Here is a 22,431-nt window from a genome sequence, read left to right as displayed (position 1 = left end):
TTTCTAAAGATGAAAGTAATCATAAAAAGGGTAAGTATAGGAGCTAAATAACTATACAAATAGAAGGTAAGTGTAATGAATATATATGTGTGTGTATCTCTAAATAACTTCTACACATGAATGCAACAAATACAATACAATCAACACATAACTTGCAGTATCTCAATCTCAAAATGTATGAAACTAATCATCAAATTATAATATCTTCCTTGACACTTCTAGAACATGACACACAACATTGTTATAATAATAAAGATTAAAACAATTCCTTATATTAAGTTACTATAATACAAGGGTTTTAAAAATAATTTTAAAGTACTCAAGAAACTCTTTTGAAAATATGTTTGAGCTTAGATGATAGTTTAAGACACATAAAAAGAAGTAATGGAAGCATGGAAATAATTAACATCACTTTCAATCATCAAAGAGGGTATTTAGATACTGCCTAATATGCCTGTCTATCGCAATACACCCTGGCAGTCCTAACTACAAATTATTATAGTATAGTGCTCTAGGACTAACTTCTGAAGCAAACCATTTTTCCATTTGACATTCAATTTGAGCTATTCAAGTGTCCATATATAGTTTTTGAGCCATTAGCTATTGACATTAATTTCACAACCAAATACTTTACCATTTAAAAGTTGGACATTTGGGTGTAAAATTTCCCTTTTTCCTTTCAATACAAACCTAAGGGTGGCCCAAAACCACCAAGTGTCAATAACTCTAGGACCACTTAAACAAACTTAATTGGAGCACGATACACGTAACTGATCAATTATACATCCACAATTATATTATAGACACAATATAACCATTACAACCCCAATTTCACAATTATCAAATGGTGGCAATAATCACACTCAATCGTACCATATTTATCCATACATATGCAAATGTCACAACATGTCACTTGCACTAGTATCTTAACCTTTTACAACAATTTCATTACATTATATTATCTAAGCTGAGATACCTATAAATCACATATTCTTATGCAAGTAACCCTGAAACAATATATGTCCTAAGTTGGTGTAAATTTATACATCATTCGCTACACAACACCAAAAGGAGAGAGAGCTACACAAATGTAAGCTTCTTAATTATTGGTGGTACCCTCCTTCCCTTTACCCCTATTAAAGCTTTTGCTTGTAAAATATAACTACGGTGATGAGTCGACAACTCAACAAACAAATAATTTAATCTAATCACTAACATGCAAGAATAGTGTATTAGTATGTGAAGTGGTAATAAAGAAAATGATTCAGTTATCCTTAATGTATAAAATCACACACATATATATGATACAATCATAACAAATGTATAATCAACACATCGCCTTATATCCTTTATAGTTCCTCCGATTGAATTTTTAGGCTAACTATTTATAAAACTAAGTCTATGTGATTAGACAAGCCTAAGCTCACCAATTATGGAGGCAGCCTCGGCCAAGGATGGCTTTGCCTATTCTCGGACCACATATTTCCCCTCTTAAACATCAAGGGTGTTGTATGCCCAATCTATCTCAAATAATATTAGGACTTTGAAATAAGATAAGATTGAAAACTGAGGCCTCTATAGTACTAGTTTACCATATGGATGTCACACAATATAACTCCCACACCTCTAGGGTGAACTCTTACCCTTTCACACATGATCATACTCATATAATACAATTTAACATATCCACATACACATGTTGATTATCTAAATCATCCATTATCAATAAAGCATACAATTTTGCAAGTATGTATACTTATAGCTTTGACATAAATCCCATTTAAAACCCATATTTGTGTGTATATATATATATATTCATTCTACTCCACATAATATTTTCAAATCTCAATTAAAGACATACTAATAATATACTAGTTCAAAACATTATATAGATATTTTTTTTACAATTCCCACAATTATCCAAACACATAAATAAAAAGATTAGATCATTTGCTTATCTCAACTCTTTTGTCACAAAAAGGTTGCCGTGACAATTAGGTACTCCTCACGAGTCTATAAGCTAACAAGGTTTGATTGATATTTAATCTATAAGATTTAATACTAATAATCAATTTACAACCCTAATTAACTTGATTTTAGGCTAAATTTGGGTATCCATACTACCCATTCCCATCTTTGCTAACATCAACACTTCCAACACAATTCAGCATCATAGTCCTAAATAACACCAAAACACAAGCCATATATCCCTAAAACTCAAATTTCCACCTAGGGCTTATCTAAATTTAACCCAAATCACTATAGAATCATTAAATCAAGGTTTAGATACTTGATTTAACTTCTTAAGGCTCCAACTAAGTCAATGAGTTTAGCCAAAATTGAAGAGAAACTAAAATCAACCCCCAACATACCTAAGATCATATAAATTTTGGCATAAAAAGGGAGGAGAATGGATAGGAAGCTTACCTAAGTCTATGGGTAGCTTAAATTGCCTCTAAAATAATCACAAAGTGAAGCCCTAATAGACTTTAACTCCTTCTCTATTACCCCTCTTGTGTTCTTTTTTCTTCTTCTTCTGATTTCTCTCGTGCGTGTGATTTGATTAAATTAAATTTTTGCACATCTACTGTGGCAGATGATACAATAAGGCCAGATTAAATTTGGGCCTTATTTGATGCCCAGTTCGCTTAAACTTTAATCTAGCCCTCTCTTAATGCTATCTAGTGATCCAATAATCTCATTGGTAGTTTGAAAACGTCGTTAACTTATTAATTGCTCAATTTTCTATTTACCTACCCCTTTTAAACACTAAAAATTCAAAGTTCAAAATTAAGGATGTTTTAAGTAGACTAGAAAGACTGTGATCCCCTCCTTTCCTCTATAAATAGAAACTCATCCTTCCTACAAACACACACACTTGGCTATCACACAGAAGGGAGAGAAGAGAGAGTTCTCGTGAGTCTTGAACTCTGAAGTATTGATACAAATATGAGTATTGGATATGGTATGTAATGATATGCAGATATGACAATATTAAAAATGTTAGGATACAGGTACAGCTATATAAATAATTAAATATTAAATATATAGATACACATATATTTTCAATTTCATAATTTCATCTTTAATTCAATAATTACCATTTGAAAATGTCCAATGCCATTACAAAATAATACAATACAATACGCAATGAAGCAATTAAGCACTATCAAATGACAAAAGATAATGATCAATTTAAATTAATTCTCATATTCTTCATTGAAACTACTACTTTCTCCTATAAGTTTTCTCTCTAACTTTTGTTCATCCAGAGAAAAGATTGCAACTTCAAGACTTTTTAGCACCATCTATTTCCTAAAAATCTCCATCGATGTCCCACAATCTACTTTCTCAGTAGAATACTTCTTAATATTTCTTGAAAGATGAAGATTTGAATGAATAAGAACTAAATTTTTCTTCTATTTTTGGAAGTACCTTATTTCTCTTTAGTGAAGGAATAAAAGAGTAAATTCTCTAATTTCTTTCACAACAAGATGATAAGTTTTTTTTGTTAAGAAGTTTCAATGTAATGTCCTGAAGGTTTACAAGTGGCTACACCATACTTGAGCCACCCAACTTTCTGCATTAATTGATGTCTATCTTGTAAGGAATCAACAAAAGAGTTCTCTTATTTGAACATCTAGAAAACTTTGAAAAATCATTCATAACCAATCTCCTCTATCTAGAAACATCTTTTAAAGCACTTTTTTCTCTTGTTGATATTTAAACATCTTTATGTAGAGAGACTCTGTTCATCCCAATTTTTTAAGTTTGAGACAAATTGCTAATTAAAGGTACATTAGTAAATTAGTTAATGATTAGGATTTTGGAGGATATTGGTATTTTGAATATTGGGAATGTTGAATGAGCAGGTTTACTATAAAGAGTCATGTTTCTAAATAATATGCGTGGTGAGGATTTTCCTAATTGTGAGGATTTTCCTAATTGTGCCACACACTTAGGCACAAGATGCATGCATTATGGCATATAGCATAGAAAAGTAGCTGATAAGTACATGGAAGCTCATAGTTTCTAGTAAGAAAGGAAGGGAAACATGATCAAAGAGGGAGGAGAAGCTAAAGCTATTCTAGGGCATCAAATCTTAGAAGCTTGGGAGACATTTTTTAATCGGTAGCTTACCGGGTAAGTTTCATACTACTTTGATCTTCAATTCCACACTTATTTCTCTTAGTATAAATTATAAAGAAATTGAATCAGGAAGTTTTTAAGGGGTTTATTTCTTATCTTTTTATGGTGAAAAGGTTCACGAGAATTAAATTAAGGTTTATGACTAGTTTAGAGTTAAGCGATAAAGCTTTAAGATTGTATGCTTAAACTGACCCTAAGCTAGGAGAAATGAGAAATGGAAATTAGGAAGAAGGTGGTGTTAGAATTGATATAAGAGATAGAAAGAAGTGATTGGGGTGTGTGAACTTGAATTGACCAAGTGAAAGGAAATGGACAGTTAAATATGGTTTTAAATGATAATTAGTACTTGTAGTCAATCTGATTAATTGATTAATAGTACTAATTTATGTAGATTACTGAATTGTGTGTATTTTAAGAAAGAAAGTGGTGTGGGACGTTTAGTTGTCATGAAAATCCATGGGCAATCATTCTTGTGATAGAAAGGTTGAGATAACTAAATAATTTACTCTATTTGATTATTTAGCTTAACTATTTGTGAGTATGGTATTATTGCATGAAATTATTTTAGACTATGCATGTTTGAAAAGTAAATTATTGTAGCATGAAAAGGATTTCAAAGAAATGAGTTTGTGAAAATATACAGCTATATATATATATAATTTGAATACAAACAAGTAGTTTGTATGTGAGTATGATCATGATAGAGGTTGAGAGCTCACCCATAGAGAGAAGTAGTGAAGTCCATATGGAATTTTTTCTCCTTGGTGCCCGACGAGGTGTGGTGTTTGAGTATTTTATCTCCTTAGTGCTTATTGAGGTGCGGTATTGGAAATTATCTCTTTAATGCCCATGTGGGGTACGATGTTAGAGATTTGTGCTCCTTAGTATTTGTGTGATGCGGTGTTAGAGTAATGATACCTCAATCATTGTGTGTGATGGGAGGAAATTATAGCTCAAAAGTGGGACAGAACCTTTGGCTAGGTGATTCTACCACTAAAGGTACACTCAAGACAATAAGTGTGTATTGGCCTACTGGAGCCTATAGTTTTGGTCGGGGTAACATAAAGGCTCGGATGGTAGTTGATCATGTTAGTGGAGATTATTTTATGTGAAAAAATGGTTTTATGAAGTGAAACTTATATTATATGGTTTTTACTTGTTATGATTATACATTACTCATTTGCAATTATCTATGCTAACTAGTAGTAGTAAGTTATTTTGTCATAGTGACTTTTATCTCACCCTATGGCTACATTACTATAAGTTCAGATTATGAGCCTATAAAAGGGAAAAATTCAAGACTGGCATATTAGTGATATTGTTGTGAAACTCAAGAGATTGTGTAATGAATTTGGTATGTTATAGAATTTATAAATGGTTAAGTTGCCATAGGGTACATATGCATGTTTAAGTTTGATATGTGGTGAATTTGGTAAATCTTAACCCAATTGTGTGATAAGTGATGAAATGTGATTGTGGGCTAAGATTGCTTTGTGTGTAAATGTGAATGTGTATAAAAGTGGTAATTTTGTGAATAATTGGCTAATAGAATGTATATATAAAAGTTCGTGAAAAACAGCCCTTTTTTGGTGTAAAATCAGTGATTTAATGGCCAAATATTGGTATACATGTATTTATGATTATATTGTTAGTTAATTAAGTGTAAATGATCCTTTTGCACTTGGTTCTAGGCCCTAAGTGGTCTAATGAGACAAAGTATGAGATTTGAACACTTTAGTGCTTTAAATTTTTTAAGAAAAGTAACTTTTTACACTCAAGTATTCAAATTTAGATCAGACCATTAGATTGTGTTCAAGCTTATCTCATTAGTTAGCTTATGAAGTAAGCTTCATATGGGTGTTCAAATCACTTCAATCCGGTATTGTACTTGAAAACATTGCATGTTGGAAGTTTCCATATGTGAACTATCAAATGACAATAAAAATCTGTCATGTGTGCTACAATGCATAAGGGGCTATGCCATAACACATAACATATAATGGGTTTCTTGTGGCTCTATACCATATGCTGTGGCACATATGGTGCATGCCACGATGCATTGCCCTTTTATTGAGCATAATTGTCTGATCTTGTGTTATGATTTGAAGGTTCTAAATGCAAAGAATAGTCTTTCACTATGCACTAAATGTTATGTGGTTGATTTCAAATGTTTTAGAAAGAAGTATTTAATTTCCAAGCATTTTAAAATAAATAATTTTCTTTAGTTATAAATGATGTGATGTGGTAATTATGTTAATCTCTTCTGATATCACATGAATATTGAGAGAGGTTATGGACTCTATTTGGTACACCTTTAAGCCATTATGTTGTGATGTAAAAGGGTAAAGAAAATAATTTCATGGATGAGGATAGGAATAACACGCTTAGGATTTAATGAGTGGGCAAGACAATGGCACTCTTTGTCTAATGATCAATGATGATATTGTAAACAACTTCATAAAATGAAGAGTACTCAAAAAGTGATTTTCTCTCATTCTTATAAATTGATTCCTTGACTTGTTCTATCATTAAAACCCACATCTCATAAATCAAAAGAAGTGTGGGTCTATTTGTATCAACAAACCTTAGCATATCAAAAATTGATTTAGTGAAAGAGAGAATATAATCAATCTTCTCCTAGCAAAGATAATTAAGAATTGTGTCTTTAACTGTAATAGCCTTTCCAACATCATCATCTTTATAAGAACTCCTTTGTTTACTAATACCTAGTGTATGGAGAGAAGTTTTGATAAGTTTAAATCTCTTTAATGTCACAATTGTCGATGCAAATCTTGTTTTGGCTATAGCAAGCAACTTTAATGGCATAAATTCATTAAACATAGCTAATCTTATTGAATAATTTATGAAAATGTTTGGATGATGATTGCATCATCCTTCACCTTAGTGATCTAATGACATTCTCTATAAACAATTTCATTTGCCTTTGTATTTTTTGCTACATATATTCTTCAAGGAAAGATTAAGTGCATGCATAGCATATGGCATCTAAAAGATGTGAGGATACTCATCCTCTATCATCTTACCTATAGTTCTACAAATAAGCGTATTATTGCTTAGACAACCTTATGAGGCCCCACATCTTCAACTACTTTTTGAATCAAGTTAACCATATAAAATACAGAGGACATCTATCTAACCATCCATAACTTACCCTTTTTTATTCCAAGTCCCTTTGATTGGTTCAAGTAATCTCTCACTATTGGCCCTTTCTTTTTGTAATAAAGTGAATCTTAGTGTAGTATAACTAAGAGATTTAAAATTAAGAATTACATTATTAGAAGAATATTGAAATAATAATAAAATATAGGTTACATGTTAAATTAATTAATAAGCTAGCTGAATAGAACATTATAGTAATTTCAGCAGTTAAATTCTCCCTAGCTCCTTGAGGAAAAGATCTTTCTAGTGTATGTATTGCTCTCCTTTTCCTTTAATTATGTTCACTTTAAATAGAAGTAGTATTCCTTTAGCATAAAGGGGACAAGATCTCAACTGTAGGTGGTAATGGCACTTGTTTTGTGTTGTTATGCTCTTAGCCACCTCTTAAGCTTTTTGAATTTCAACTAAACAACTATCATCAACTTTTTAGGCATATAGCAATACCCTTCTAGAGATCCTCAATGCAACCTCCTCTCATATACCCACTTAATATAAGAGAAAACTATGGTGTTACCATTAACTCACATCAAAGCCTTTTTGTCTCAAACAACACATATAGACATAATTAGGCTTGATTTCACAAAAACTTAATTCAATACATGCATGCAACCTATGGCAACTCATATATACTTATATATACAATCTTTCGATTTAGTTTATTACACAACCTTAGAGTACATGGCTTCTTAACTCAAGCCGATCCAGACTCTCTTTCCTTGACTGATCACTTCTCGATCTTGTAAACATGTAACCACGGGGGTGAGATAAAAATCTCAATAATAGAATAACTCACTCCTATTAACTATCAAATGTAATAATATGAAAGTAAACATAATAAACCATTAAAACCTCATAAAGTAGTATTTACATCACATCACATTTCATTTTCACTTTTCATCAATCCCGAAGGATTTGTACTATCTCAAGATATTTCATCATATCATAAAAATACTAGCATGATCTCTACCAACTAGTCCTCCATATTACTTCGACATAAAACCATAGGCTCATCTCAGACTAATGTACACTCTCATTAGTCTTTAGAGCTGGTAATTTAGGTTAAGCCCGATGGGCCAACCCAAACCCATTTGAAAAATTTAAGCCCGAGCTTGAATAAAATAATATTTTTTATTGTTTGGGCCTATTCAAGCCAAGCCCGATCGGGTTCGGGCTTGGCTCGAATACCTGAATAGAAAAAAATACATTTTTAAGAATATATATAATATAATAAATATTAATTATTTTTTAAGTTTTATATCATTTTATTTTAAAATAAATATATTGAGTGTATTACTATAGTTATTTAAAAAAATAAAAATATTATATTTTCCTATTTTTATAAATTTTTCATCAAATAAAATATCTCAAAATAATAATTACAATATATTTTAATATTAATTTTTATACTTTATGACTCAATCTTTTTTTTTTAGAAAAATTGAGTCATATGCACCATTTTCTTATCCAAAAAATTATATTTTATATTTTTTATAAAATAAGATGATTAATTTTAAATTAAAAAATAATTTTAAAAATAAAATTTGGGCATGTACAACTTCCATCTCTACTACTAAACAAACATAATAAGTAAACTAATATTTTTAGATAATTATTTGATTATCATCCACATCAGACTTAATTAAAAATTAAGAATGAACTAAAGTAATACCCTTTGTATATAGGACTTAAACAATATAAAAGGTTAAAGAAAAAATTCAAAAAAATAGTATTTTACCCATAATTAAATGATTTTCTTTTATATAATATAATGATGGTTATTTTCTCATATTCTTAGAAAGAAAAGTACAGTTTATCTAATAGTTGTTAAAAACTTTGAACTAATTAGGACAATAATTTTAAATTAGTGGTCTAACCGTAGTTGAATCGAGATTAACTTGATCATAATTAAAATAATATGATTCAATTAAAATATATAAATATTTTTATATAACTATGATAAGGGAAATATTTAAATAAATAAGACATCAATTTACAAGTAAAGGAAACATTTATGAATAAATTGCACATAATACAATAAAATAGTAATAGAGCTACTTAAGTACTTAACGACAAAGTTAATAATTTATTATTTTTTTATTCCTTCTAAGTTAAAAAATATTTTATACTTAATAAAATTATTTAAAAATTAAAATTGATTAAAAAATAAAAAATATTTTTAAAAAGTTTCGGGTATTCGGGCCGGTCTGAATAAGCCCGAAGCCCGAAGGTATTAGGGCCGGGCTTGGCTATATGGGCTTTTGAAAAAGAGTAGGATTCTTTGAGCCCGACCCAAATAAGCTCGACCCACCTGAATTACCGGCTCTATTAGTCTTGAGCTTATGTGCAGTGGTAGAATCACTCGGCCAAAGATGTTCTAACACATAATACGAACTATGGTTTTCCTCTAATACATACAATAGGGTGTCGTTGACTCCCACCCATATCACAAAGATATATCCCTCATCTCCAACATAGCACTTTAATAGGCACTTAGGAGATCTTCTCTAACATAACACCTTTTAACATACTAAGGAGAATTGTTTCTAACACCGCATCCTAATGGGTACTAAGGAAACCTTGGCACATGATCTTTATCATCCCCTATACTTGGGTGAACTCCCACTACTCAGATCATGCTTTCTCGAACCATTTAAGGTTCCCTTTTCACAATTTACTTTTTCTTATACATAACATATATATATATATATATATATCACTTTACATTACAAAACACAATTTCAATGCTCATTTTAACCAAAAGTAATTTTACACACACAATCACTCAATGCCACAAAACATGCTCAATTCAAAACTAGTTCATACATTACATAGCATACTAACATACAGTTACAATAAACAGTCAAACAAAGGAAGTTATTTGGTTACCTTAACCCTTCTGTCAGAAGAAAGGTTACCCATGGATTTCACTTATCACATAAGCTTTTCTCAAGCTTCCTTTCTCTATTCACGAGTCCAATATGCCAATCTGAACACATTTAGTACATTTTAGTCATTTGGCTCATTTTGACCAAAAACTCATTTTTACTATTTAGGGCTATATTCATTTGTAAACTCTTTTCCATTTATCCATTCTAAGTACATAACTATCCAATTACTACTTTACATCACCTTAACCTGTCTTATTTCACTCAAGACAGATTTGCCCTAACTATCTCTCTTTAAAGACCCAAAATTGATCATCCGAGTTCAAAGCTCTACCGTTCAGCTCTAAACCAGTTACAAAGCTCTAATTTAACTTCCAAGAACCTTTTTATTACTATTAGGAAAGAATCAAACCCCTTAAATTCCACCGATTCAATTTCCCTATAACTCATTTTCAGAGAAATTTGTGTAGAATGAAAAGTAAGAGTTATATGAAGCTTACCTGGCAAGTTATTGATCCGAATCACCTTCTTCCACTCTAAAATGACTTGACCTAGCTCCTTAGCCCTTCTCCTCTCTCTGTTTCATGTGTTTCTCAATTTCTCTCTTCTAAATTTTTTTAAAATTCACGACTTATAAAAGAAAATTCTGGTCCATGCGTCACGGCACACGCAACATAAGCTATGACGTGTGGCATAATGAGGCTTCTTCTCACTATGCGCACTTGCTTCAACCCAAAACATACTCTTATCACCCATATCTATTCATACAATACACCAACAAGTCAAAATGCTAATTAATCATCCAAATCTTTAATCCCACTTTAATTTTCATTTCACCCTTGATTTACCTCTAAACTTAGGATTAAGAAATTTAAGATGTTACACTCAACAAATAAAATTTAACTCTAGAATAAGAGCCATTATATTTCTTATTACAATAGTTAAACTTCCAACTTCTTTCTACCTTCCCCTTCAACTTCTTGAGGTACCAAGGTCACATAAGCCTATAAAGGAGTACCCTTTTTTTTCTTTCACTACTGGATTGATACTGAGAATTTATTGGATATTACTGGCACCTAAGAGGGGGATGAATTGGGTGAAAATTATTATTTTTTGGATTCTAAAGAAGAGTAGAAGTGGATGAGAGACATTCAAGGAGGAAAAATTTTAACACCAAAGATTTATCTTGGTTCAGCCTAAAACTTTGCTTGCATCTAGTCCTCAAGATCACCCTTGAGATTTTCAACTATAATCAAAAGTTTCAGTTGGTGCTTATAACCTTAGTATAACTCTCAAGACTTAGCTTGTTTTATTTCAACAACAATCCTTGCTACAGCCAAAAAGTTGTTGTAATTTACTTAAAAAATCTCTTTTCAAGATTTTAACTGTCACACCCCAAAATAGAGGGTGATCAGCACGGGTATGAGTCACTTACACATTCCCGTAAGCCTTAAAATAAACATTGATTTCATTTTACAAAGAAAGGAACAAAATTTAATCAAATCCTATGAGAATTAAAATAACTTATTAGATTCAATATCATAAAAGAGTGTCGATATTTTTGTAGAAATTTCGACAGAACCTCCCCTGTAACTAGGATCTCCCGAAAATTCTACAACAAAATTCTGACAAATAACAGTATAAATCAGGAGCGTAGCTCCTTCCAGCCAACAACCCATATACAGATCAAAAAATAAAGTTTATCAACAACCTATGTGGAGTATCTATTCTTTCTCTCAAATCAAAAGGACATACAAATTATATATTTACATAAAGACAATAATACCAATCAAAATATCCACCCACTGTAGCTAGTTGCCCTTTTTGAGGTCGCTGGTAGAATCGGCGTCAGCTAACTAATCTGAAGCCAAATAATTTTTTCCAGTGAATAGCATTCCCATGATAAAATTCTTAAAATTTAAATTGACAGTCTCTAATAATGGTATCAAATAGTTGAAAGTAATTCCACCAAAATTATAAGCATATAAATTATAATAATCTTTGAAAAATAAGAATAAGTAGAGAACAATTTATGTTATCATGCTTAAAGAAACCATTTGCTCTCATATAACTCAAAGTGATACAAATTACTAGTCAATACCGGATAAATTTCAGAAACACATATTAATCAACATTTAAAATTTTAAGAACTCAACAGAACAGGTTACAAACGTGAACACTCAGTCCACGAGGGTAAATAACCAAACACAGCTTATGCCACGAAAACAAACGTGGACACACCAGTCCACGAGGGTAAGTAACCAAACGCAGCCGGAGCTATGAATCAAACGTGGACACACAGCCCACGAGAGTAAGTAACCAAACGTGGCTCAGGCCACGAAATCAAATGTGGGTACGAAGCCCAAGAATACCAAACGTGAGAATAAAACTCACGAAACAAACTAGCTAGTATTTAACCACAGCGCGCTACGGGCTAACGGAATTGCCGTTAGCAACAGTGTTCTGTATAGAGTTCTCTTAGAAATCCCGTTTCAACATGCGAGAGAAATGATTATTTTGAATTTAAATTGTCATTCTCAAAATCAAACTCGCATGAATTGTGCCAAATCTCAACGTTTGTCAAAAATCATAAATTTGTATTAATCGAGTATCCAATAAATTTCAAAGTTTAACAACCATAAAAGAATACTTCCATCAAACTTGGAAATATCTTTGTAAGAATCAATGAATGCATATATCATAACTCGTTTGTCTTCCATTGATATCTCATAATTTTCATAATTAATATAGTTTATAAGAAAAATAACTCAGGAAGAGGCTATTAAAATAAAGATAAAATATTAAATAGAATGTTATTCACTTACTCGTCGGAGCTTCAAGATTTTTAAAGATATCCTTTCTTTCAATTTTGGTCAGGTTCCCTTTCTTCTGCGCACCCTATTAGAATATAAATAAATAAATAAATAAATAAACTTGTCCTGGGTATTTTACCAAACAACATACATACATAATTGCCTAAGTTGATGTTAATATTTTCCTTCCTAAATTTTTAGTTTCATTGAGACCTTGCAATATCCTCTAATTCCATAATTTCTAATTGGAACCTTGATCTACAATATCATCTTGCTTCCTTGCATAACCACAATATTCATTTAAATAGAAATTCCTCCTCTCTTCTTCTTCTTCTTTTTTTATGCATGTACGCACAATCACAAAGGGAATAAATTTTGAAATCCCAGTCCTCAACTCACATATATCATATATTATCTTCAAGTTAGATGAATTTCTAGCTCAAATTTCAGTCTTCTTCTTCCTACGTAACATCATGAGTGATGACAGAATAATGTGAGGTTGCCATGATTACATATACCAAACAGTAACAGTAGCACGTACAACTCCACTTCTGCATTTCACGTATATGCGCAGCACACATGTCCTTATCTCTTACTCTCACGACATAGTGGATTAACAATAGGAGAGTTTAAGATTTCTTACCTTCTCAACCCAGATGGCAGTGGATAACAAAGGAGAGAGAAGAAGAAAATGAAGATTGCAACAGAACAGGGAAGCAGAAAACTGGGCACTACTCGCAAGGAAACACAGGAAATGAATTAGCAACAATAATCCACATTCATAACAGCACTGCCGTAGCTCTGGCAACTTGGTTTCTCATCCCAGCTGTTACTCGAAGATGACGCCACAGATAGAACCAAAGCAGAAAACGAAGAGGAAAAACAGAGACAAAGAACATGAAAGATAGCCGGAGCAATTGGTGCAGCACAAGTCTCCAACTCTTTCCAACGATAATCACTAGTGATATTAAAGAGAAGGAAGATCTAAATACTCACACATGCACCTGGATAAAGAAGGGAGAAAGAGCTTGGTAATCTGAAATAAATAAAGAAAAACAGAGTGCAAAGATCACGTGTTGACTAACCAACGACAGATGGAGTAGAGGCAAGCGTACCGACGATAATAACAGCTAAAACTGAAGAGAAGCAGCAACGATTCAAGGAGGAAGAAGGAGAAGGTTTAGTGTGCTCTTTTATAACACCCAGAATAGAGGAGGAGGCGAGTTGCAGCTCGAGCCCGCATACACACCAGACGGTGTCACGGCAGGGAAGAAGGAAGCTACTTACACACACACTCAATCCACTAGCAACGGCGGACGGAACCTCAGTAGTCACCAACGCCAGTGATTGCTGTATACGGAGGAAGTGAAATTTCTAGACCTAGGATTTCTCTTACTCTCTCCACCGACTCTCTCTTTCTCTTTTGCTCCAGAATCCTTGCTGAAGAACAAAAGAAGAGTAAAAAAAATATAATTATATTAAGGGTAATTTGGTAATTTTATGAGGAAAATCAGCAAAGGAAGAAAAATGTTCCATGGGCTCACTACGGTTCAAACTTGGGACCAAATAAAAGTAATCCAGCCTAACTACCACTACATCAGCTTCCTCTGTTAACATAATTGTATAAGGATTTAATATAAACATACATAAACCAATTATCATATATATATATATATATATATGTATATTAATTTATTTTTATAAGGGTTATCACATTAACTTAGTTGTAAAGAAAAATTCTCTTAAAAATTAGCTCTTTAAAAAGATTAGATTGAATATAATGAAGACTTAGGAATTTATGACATCTTTTTCACAAATTTGTCAAGAGTTGTAATATGATTGAATGCAAGATCTTTGATGTATAAATTAAATGTTTTTAAGAAAGTACAAACTTAGTATAGCTTACTCAATGATTAAAAATTTGTACTATAAACTTGAATTGAGTCATACATATAGTTTGGTAAAGTTTAGATAGTTGGAACAATGAATGTAGCTATTTGTGACATTTCAAGAATGGAACCAGAAGATTCACGCATGAAATGGAGCTTAACCAAGTTTCAGTTAGGCATATACGAAAATTCAAGCGTGGACACAAGATGATTTATATGTGATCTGTAAGTGTAAGAATTAGACCATTTTGTGTGATAAATCAGGTGTGGATCTCTTTAACTCTCACGCATGAAATGGCTAGTGGAAAGCTAAAGCCATTCAGGATGATAGATGTAATGCCCTCATTGACATTACCATAGATCCTCAATATAACTACTCATCAAAATAATAAACTTTCAAAACTATGGGATCCTAATATAAAATATTTGAAAATCTATTTATAGAAACTATTTACATTATTTAAACTAATATACAGTGGAAGCATAAGACATAAACATATCAATTTGCAATTCAAAACAACCCAATTCACATAAAAAGTGGGCCGTAAGCTGTGGCTCGTACCACATGCACCATAGCATGTGACACAAAGACTACAACTACTCGCTCTGTTCCATGCGTCATGGCATGTGGATACATGTGCTGCTATGCACACACCTAATTATGTTGTTACACAGTAGTTTCTAATGTGATCTTTAAATGTGCACTATTTTTGCATCTAATGTTCAATTGGGGTGGTTCAAGCACCCACACAAAGCTTGTTTTCAAATCTAGCTAATGAGACTAGTTTCATCTAAATCTAATATCCCATTTGAAAATTGAACACCCAAGTGCATTTTGATCATTTTAAGTTAAAATTTGTCACATGAGCATCACCAATGAAACTAGAAGTCATTGGCCACTTCTAAAGTCTTGAGCACATCTAAATGGATAATACACACCTAATTAACTAATCATGTAGACAATATAACATACACATATATTATTGGCTTGTAAATTGCCCATTACAAATAACTTGGGCAAACATTCACATTTTCATTTTACTCACATACAAGGCTAAATTCCCACATATACATCAAGTATACCTCATATCCACACATATTCACATTCATCCACTAGCCTACTTTATCATTCTATCATTCACACATATACAAAGGGCGAGGGAATTAAAACCACCAAAACACCATATTCATATCTTATGCACATATACTTGATTTTTGATGGCAACTTATACACAAGTTTATAACTAATAATATGCAAATTCATTACATTAATTCTTACAAAAAAAGCTTTAGTGAGAGGTGTCAACTCAACCTATGTCTTTGCCCTTTGTGCCACCACTATCAAAACCTAAAAAATATAAATAACCACGAGTGAGATAAAAATCTCAGTAACTAATATAGTTTATTTAATGTCTATTACCACAAATAACTATGCCAAAGTAACAAAACTAGAATAATATCAAATATATATATTAAAGCATGAAGGAATTTCCTCTTGTCAAAGTATTTTCACATAAATACACACTAGCATGATTATCTAGCCACCAAACCTCCAATCCTCCCCAACACAAAATCATAGGCTCTAATGGATCAATCACTCATTGACCTGAGCACACTTTTGGTGGTAGAAACACTCAGCCAAAGGTAATCTATCCTACCTAGGGACTATGATTTATCTCATTTCATACACTTGTGATAGAGACATCGTTGACTCCTAACTACACTTTAATGGGCATTAGGGAGTTATCAGACTGTCTAAATGTCCTATAGTAACAGTCCCATAATATGTTGTACCAGATCACGTATAGTACTATTTGATAATATGCTACACCGAATGTCCTATGGTATCAGCTTGATCATATGAGAGTCCCATAACATTTCATATGGATTAGAAATTTCATATGAGTATTTCATAACAGTGAGTATTTCATATGCTACACCGAATGTCCTATGGTATCATTATTTGCTAGGGCAAACTTTGATAAATTTTCACTCACATCTCTACACACGCACATCTCCACATATCCTGGGTGAACTCTCACCTCCTATGATCATGTTTTTTTACACAATTTTCATTGCTTTCTTTCCACAATTTCCACCACACACATATATAAATATATAAAACAAAGTTAGAAATCATCAACTTTTATTTTAAAATTTGATTTCATGCTAAAACCATTTGCAATGCTCAATTATGCATAAAACTCACAAAAAAACAATTTCATATTTACTCTTATACAATTATAATAGTTAATAAACATAATAAACTATATAGTTACCTCAACCCCTTTTGTTTGCAAGAAAGGGTCATCCGTGTACTCAAAAACTTACTTTACTCTTTTCCACAATTTCAAGACGTCGCACACAATAATATCCACAATTAGGCACCCAGAGTCAATTCCACCATTGACAAAAAGTACCAATTATAATAATCAAGCACCTAATGACTTTCATTTCCTTTATTCATATTGACACATATGCATTATAGCTAATTTTCACTCAGAACATGCATTAACCTCCTCACAATTAAATTTTCTCTTATTACTCTCTCTAGATTAGGGAAAAGCTTTAAAGCTTTATTATTCTGACTCAAACCAGTCATAAAGTATTAGTTTAGTTTCAGAGAACTTTTCTATTACTATAAGGTAAGAAATTATTACCTTAAAAATTTTGAATTCAATTTCCTACTAGTTAAAACTAAGAGAAAATAAGGTAGAATTAGAGATTAAGGCAATACGAGACTTACCCGATAAATAATAGGTCAAAAACATCACTCTTGCTCTCAATTTTGCTTGCCCTAGCAAATGTTCACTCCTTCTCCATGCCTGACCTATTTAACTCTGTCTCTCTTTCTATTTTTCATAAGCAGACATGAAGTCATTTATCAAAGTTTTATACTATGCTTCGCGGTATATCTGTTCTCTATTGTAGCACATGGCACAGTAAGGGAAATACTCACTGCACTCACACTCTCTGCCATGAGACCTTATTCTTCCTCTCATATCTATTCATACAACATCCTAAGGAGTCAATATAACACTCTACTACCCAAAACATTAACCTCACATTAAATTACTAATTCATTTTACAATTAGTCATTAATGCAGGATTAGAAATTTGAGATGTTACAATAGATCATGCATGAAACATTCTACCTCTCACACATAAAATGGCTAGTTAGAAAATTCAAGCCATTTTAGATGAAAAATCAGGCTTGGAACACTCTTTCACTCATGCATAATATTTCAAAATATTTTAGAGTTTAGGTTATAATAAGATATTTTAAAAGTTATTTAAGACTTTTTAAGACTTGACTCTCACTATGTACTTACTACTTGAATTTGCTATGTGGCTACATGTAAGCTTAAAGAGAATAGGTAACTTGAGGTTCTTCCATATGCATGCCAACTATATGTTTTGGTAACTTATACAAGTATATTCCTATATGTTTTGTCTAATTAAGCATGATACATGTATATAGACTATATGTTAAACTGTTAAGGAACTGTAAAGGATGTGATTGTAAAATTTAATGAGTTACTTTAATTCAATCAACCATGCTTGTGACTTATTTCCATGATTATGTGAGGTATTATGTTTCCTTTAAAGCTTATTCGTATGGTATGCATTTTGATTATTGCATATGCATGCCATGCATTAGTGATAGGCTAAGGAGATAATAATGATGATGATGAAGATGTTGATTTATACATGATTGTGACCTCTTGGTTTGCCTCCACTATACATGCAGTGGTTAGCCATTTCTTTTTAAAGCCCCATTCCTCAATACTTACTTAGCTACTTTGTAAGGTTGAACTTAGGGCAGTGACACCTACCGGTTGGGTTCTTTAAGAAATGGAGATATAACTTAGGGCTTAGGTTCTATATCTTTAGCTAGGTATATCTCGAGCTTTGAAGATGCTTTGGTTAGTCTAGTAAGTGGGCTAAACTATGGATAAGCCTATGGTTTCAATCAACAGTATTAGGTGGGATGCAATAATTAAGGGTTTTTTTTGCATATGATCATATATTGCATATAACATATTATGAATGATGGCTTGTAAATTTTATATATGCATATATTATTGAGTGTAGTTATTAGTTTGTACATATATAGTGAAACTTTAAGTTACTAAGACGTTAGTACTCTCCCCTCTCTTTAACATTTTAGGTAAGCTTAGTAGAGCAAAGATGAAGTATTTGAAAGCTTTGAGCTTAGCTTAAGTAAGCTTTAAGTCCTACTTCAGTTTGTAAAATAATTATTTGCCAGTATAAGACACATTTGTTATTTAGGTTGAGTTTTGAAATTGTTTATTATTTATTGATGATTGGCAAGGGTATTATTAGTTGAGGTCTAAGGCCATCAAAATTGCATAACGTATCTATTTAGAGTAAATATTTTAATATAAAATTTTAAGTGTTGGGACATTTATTAAAACAAATATTTAAGTATTTACTAGGATGTGACATGCATATATGAAGTCTAGACTTTTATAGAATGGAATATTTAGTTTTAAGATTCTTTTCTACCATGGCAAGGTGTTATTTATGATTTTAAATAGTAAAAGCAAAATTTTATAACTTTGATAGCCTTTTTTAACTAGTTTAATCATTTCTACTAAGGCTAGATTTTAAATATCTATTTGTTAGATGAATTTCTATAACCAAGGTAGTTCCCTAAAATATAGATTAACTATTTTTCTTTATGATAATCTTTTTAAAATAAATTTGAGAATCGGCTTTAAATCTTTATACCATGATAATTATATTTATTTGTTTAAATATTTTTATTACCAAGGTATTTGGTTAAGTTTTTAGTTGATAAAGTTAGGGTCTTATAGATCACAACCTGAGGGTCTTTCTATAAGAGTAGTAGACTGAAGAATAGTGTTAGGGGTTCATAGCCATCTCATTAGTATGTCTCTAGTATGCCTTCTCCTTCTCTTAATACCGCCAGAACTCCATAATGTATTAAGCATGGTAGGTACCATATGGGGAAGTGTTGGACAAGCTTCAATTGTGGCAAGATGGGATATCTTGCCAAACATTGTGAGGAGGGTAGAATGGGTGCTTTAGAGCAAAAATCCACTATTACTGGGAGGGTATTTCCTTTGATCTAAGAGGAGGTTGATACATCTCTGAACTTGATCCGAGGTTAAATTTCTCTTAATGGATGTGATATTGATGCCTTGTTTGACTCGAGTGCTACCATTCTTTCATATTAAATGATTGTGTCTTAAGATTGAAACCATTTTCTCTTAAATTGCCATTATGTACTAAATGTGTTTATGTTGGCTAGAATTTCTGTTAAAACCAATCATGCATGTTTAGGCATTGACTTGAATTTTGAAAATAGATCAACAATGATAGATTTGATTTACTTGCCTATGATTGGGATAGATGTAGTAGTAGGTATGAATTGGTTATCAGAAAATAATGTGACCTTAAACTGTGCTAGAAAGATGATATCTCTATTTATGTACACGATACTTATAGTGAATCCTAGTTAATCAAGATTCTTATCTGTAATGTAAGTAGAGAAATATATTCAGCAGTGCTATCATGTCTATATGGTAATTTTCTCTGTTCATGCTACATACAATAGAGGTATTCTTAAAGGAAGCATTTGGATTACCACCTAAGTGAGAGGTGAACTTTACAATTGATCTGGTGCTTAGAACTAAGCCAATTTCTAAGATTGCCTATTAGATGTCTCCATTTGAATTGGCAAAACTTAAAAAGCAACTTGAATAACTATTAGATAAGAGTTTCATCTGACTAAGTATGTCTTTATAGGGATCACTTGTATTGTTTGTTAAGAAGAAGGATGACAGCATAAGGCTCTACATTAATTATATGTAGTTAAATAAGATAACTGTGAGGAACAAGCACCATTTCTTAAAATAGGTGATTTATTAGACCAAATAGTTAGAGCATCGATATTTTCAAGATTGATTTGAGATCGAAGTACCATCAGTTTCAAGTCAGAATTGAGGATGTGCCTAAGACTATTTTTTGCACCATATATGGCCATTATGAGCTTCTCATAATGCTGTTTGGTTTAACAAATGCTCTAGTAATGTTTATGGATTACATAAATTGGATTTTCTAACCTTACCTTGATAAGTTTATAGTGGTGTTCATAAATGATATTTTGATATACTCTAAAAACAAGGAAAAACTCGTGAAGCATCTCTGTACTATTTTGGAAATCTTAAAGGACAATAAGTTGTATGCCAAGCTGAAAAAAAATGTGAGTTTTGGTTAAGGGAAGTGAGATTTCTTGGACATATTGTGTTAGATGATGGGATTGCCATAGATCTACTCAAGGTGGATGCCATTATGAAGTAGGAACCACCTATCTCAGTCATAAGAATTAGGAGTTTTCAAGGATTACCTGGTTATTACCAATGATTTGTGTAAGGATTTTCTTAGATTGCATCTCTACTAACTAAGTTAACCAGGAAGGATTAGCCATATGTGTAGACCGACAAGTATTAAGCAACCTTTTAAGAGATAAAAAATAGACTCACTTTATCTTTGATATTAGTTATTCCCAATTGACGTCTAGCATATGTTGTCTATACAATGCGTCACTGAAGGGCTTAGGGTGTGTCCTAATGCAAGATGAGCGGGTTGTAACTTATGCTTCTAGATAGTTACGATGCATGAGGAGAACTATCTTATGAATGATTTGGAGTTGGCAGTAGTAGTCCTTTCCTATAAATATGGCAACACTACTTGTATGGCTTGTGTTCAAAGTATTTGGTAGACTAAAAGGAGCTTAATATGAGATAGCATAGATGGATGGAGCTTCTCAAAGATTACAACTTTAAAATAAAATATCATCCATGTAAGGCTAATGTGATGGCTAGTACTATAAGCCAGAATGCAATTTATGTTGCTCATATGATGATTCAAAAGCACTGTCTACTGGAAATATTCTTAGATAACTAGAGGAAAGAACTATAGCTGATGTTGTGTAATGTGGATTCTATAGTAGTGACAAATAAATTTTAGAGAGAACTGCAATTGGCCTAAGTTATGAATTTCTACTTGGAATTTATGAGGATATAGAAGAGAGATAGACAATAAAATTTGAGTTTGATGATGATGACTCTGTGATATATCAAGACTAGATCTATGTATTGAATGATGAAGAAAGAAGAAATACAATTCTAGGCAAGGCACATCATAGCATGTATATGATCCACCCCAGAGCCATCAAGATGTATCAAGATATGAAATGGATATGGTGGTGGTAGAGAATGAAGAAGGATGTGACAGAATATGTGACTTGATGTCTGACATGCCAAAAGATCAAGATTGAGTACCAAAAGCCTAGAGGAATGTTAGAACTATTGGAGATTTCTAATTAGAAGTGAGATAGCATTTTAATAGATTTTATCATTAGTTTATAAAGGACTTAATCAGATGATGATGCTAATCATAGATTGAATGACTAATTTTGCATACTTTCTGATAGTAAAAGCAAATTACTCTCTTAAGAAGTAT

At 32.0% G+C, this 22,431-nt stretch overlaps 1 pseudogene; it reads left to right on the top strand.

Moving 5' to 3' along the window:
* The window catches only part of LOC129308939 (uncharacterized), a 7,826-nt pseudogene extending 1,549 nt beyond the window's left edge, over positions 1 to 6,277 (top strand).
* The last annotated feature ends 16,154 nt before the right edge of the window (positions 6,278 to 22,431 follow it).

Source organism: Prosopis cineraria, unplaced genomic scaffold, assembly GCF_029017545.1.
Source record: "Prosopis cineraria cultivar Desert tree isolate PC_DT_omini unplaced genomic scaffold, ASM2901754v1 PC4, whole genome shotgun sequence".
Classification (NCBI taxonomy): Eukaryota; Viridiplantae; Streptophyta; class Magnoliopsida; order Fabales; family Fabaceae; genus Prosopis; species Prosopis cineraria.
The sequence above is the reverse complement of the archived record's forward strand: the minus strand, read 5'-3'. Positions and strand labels throughout refer to the sequence as shown.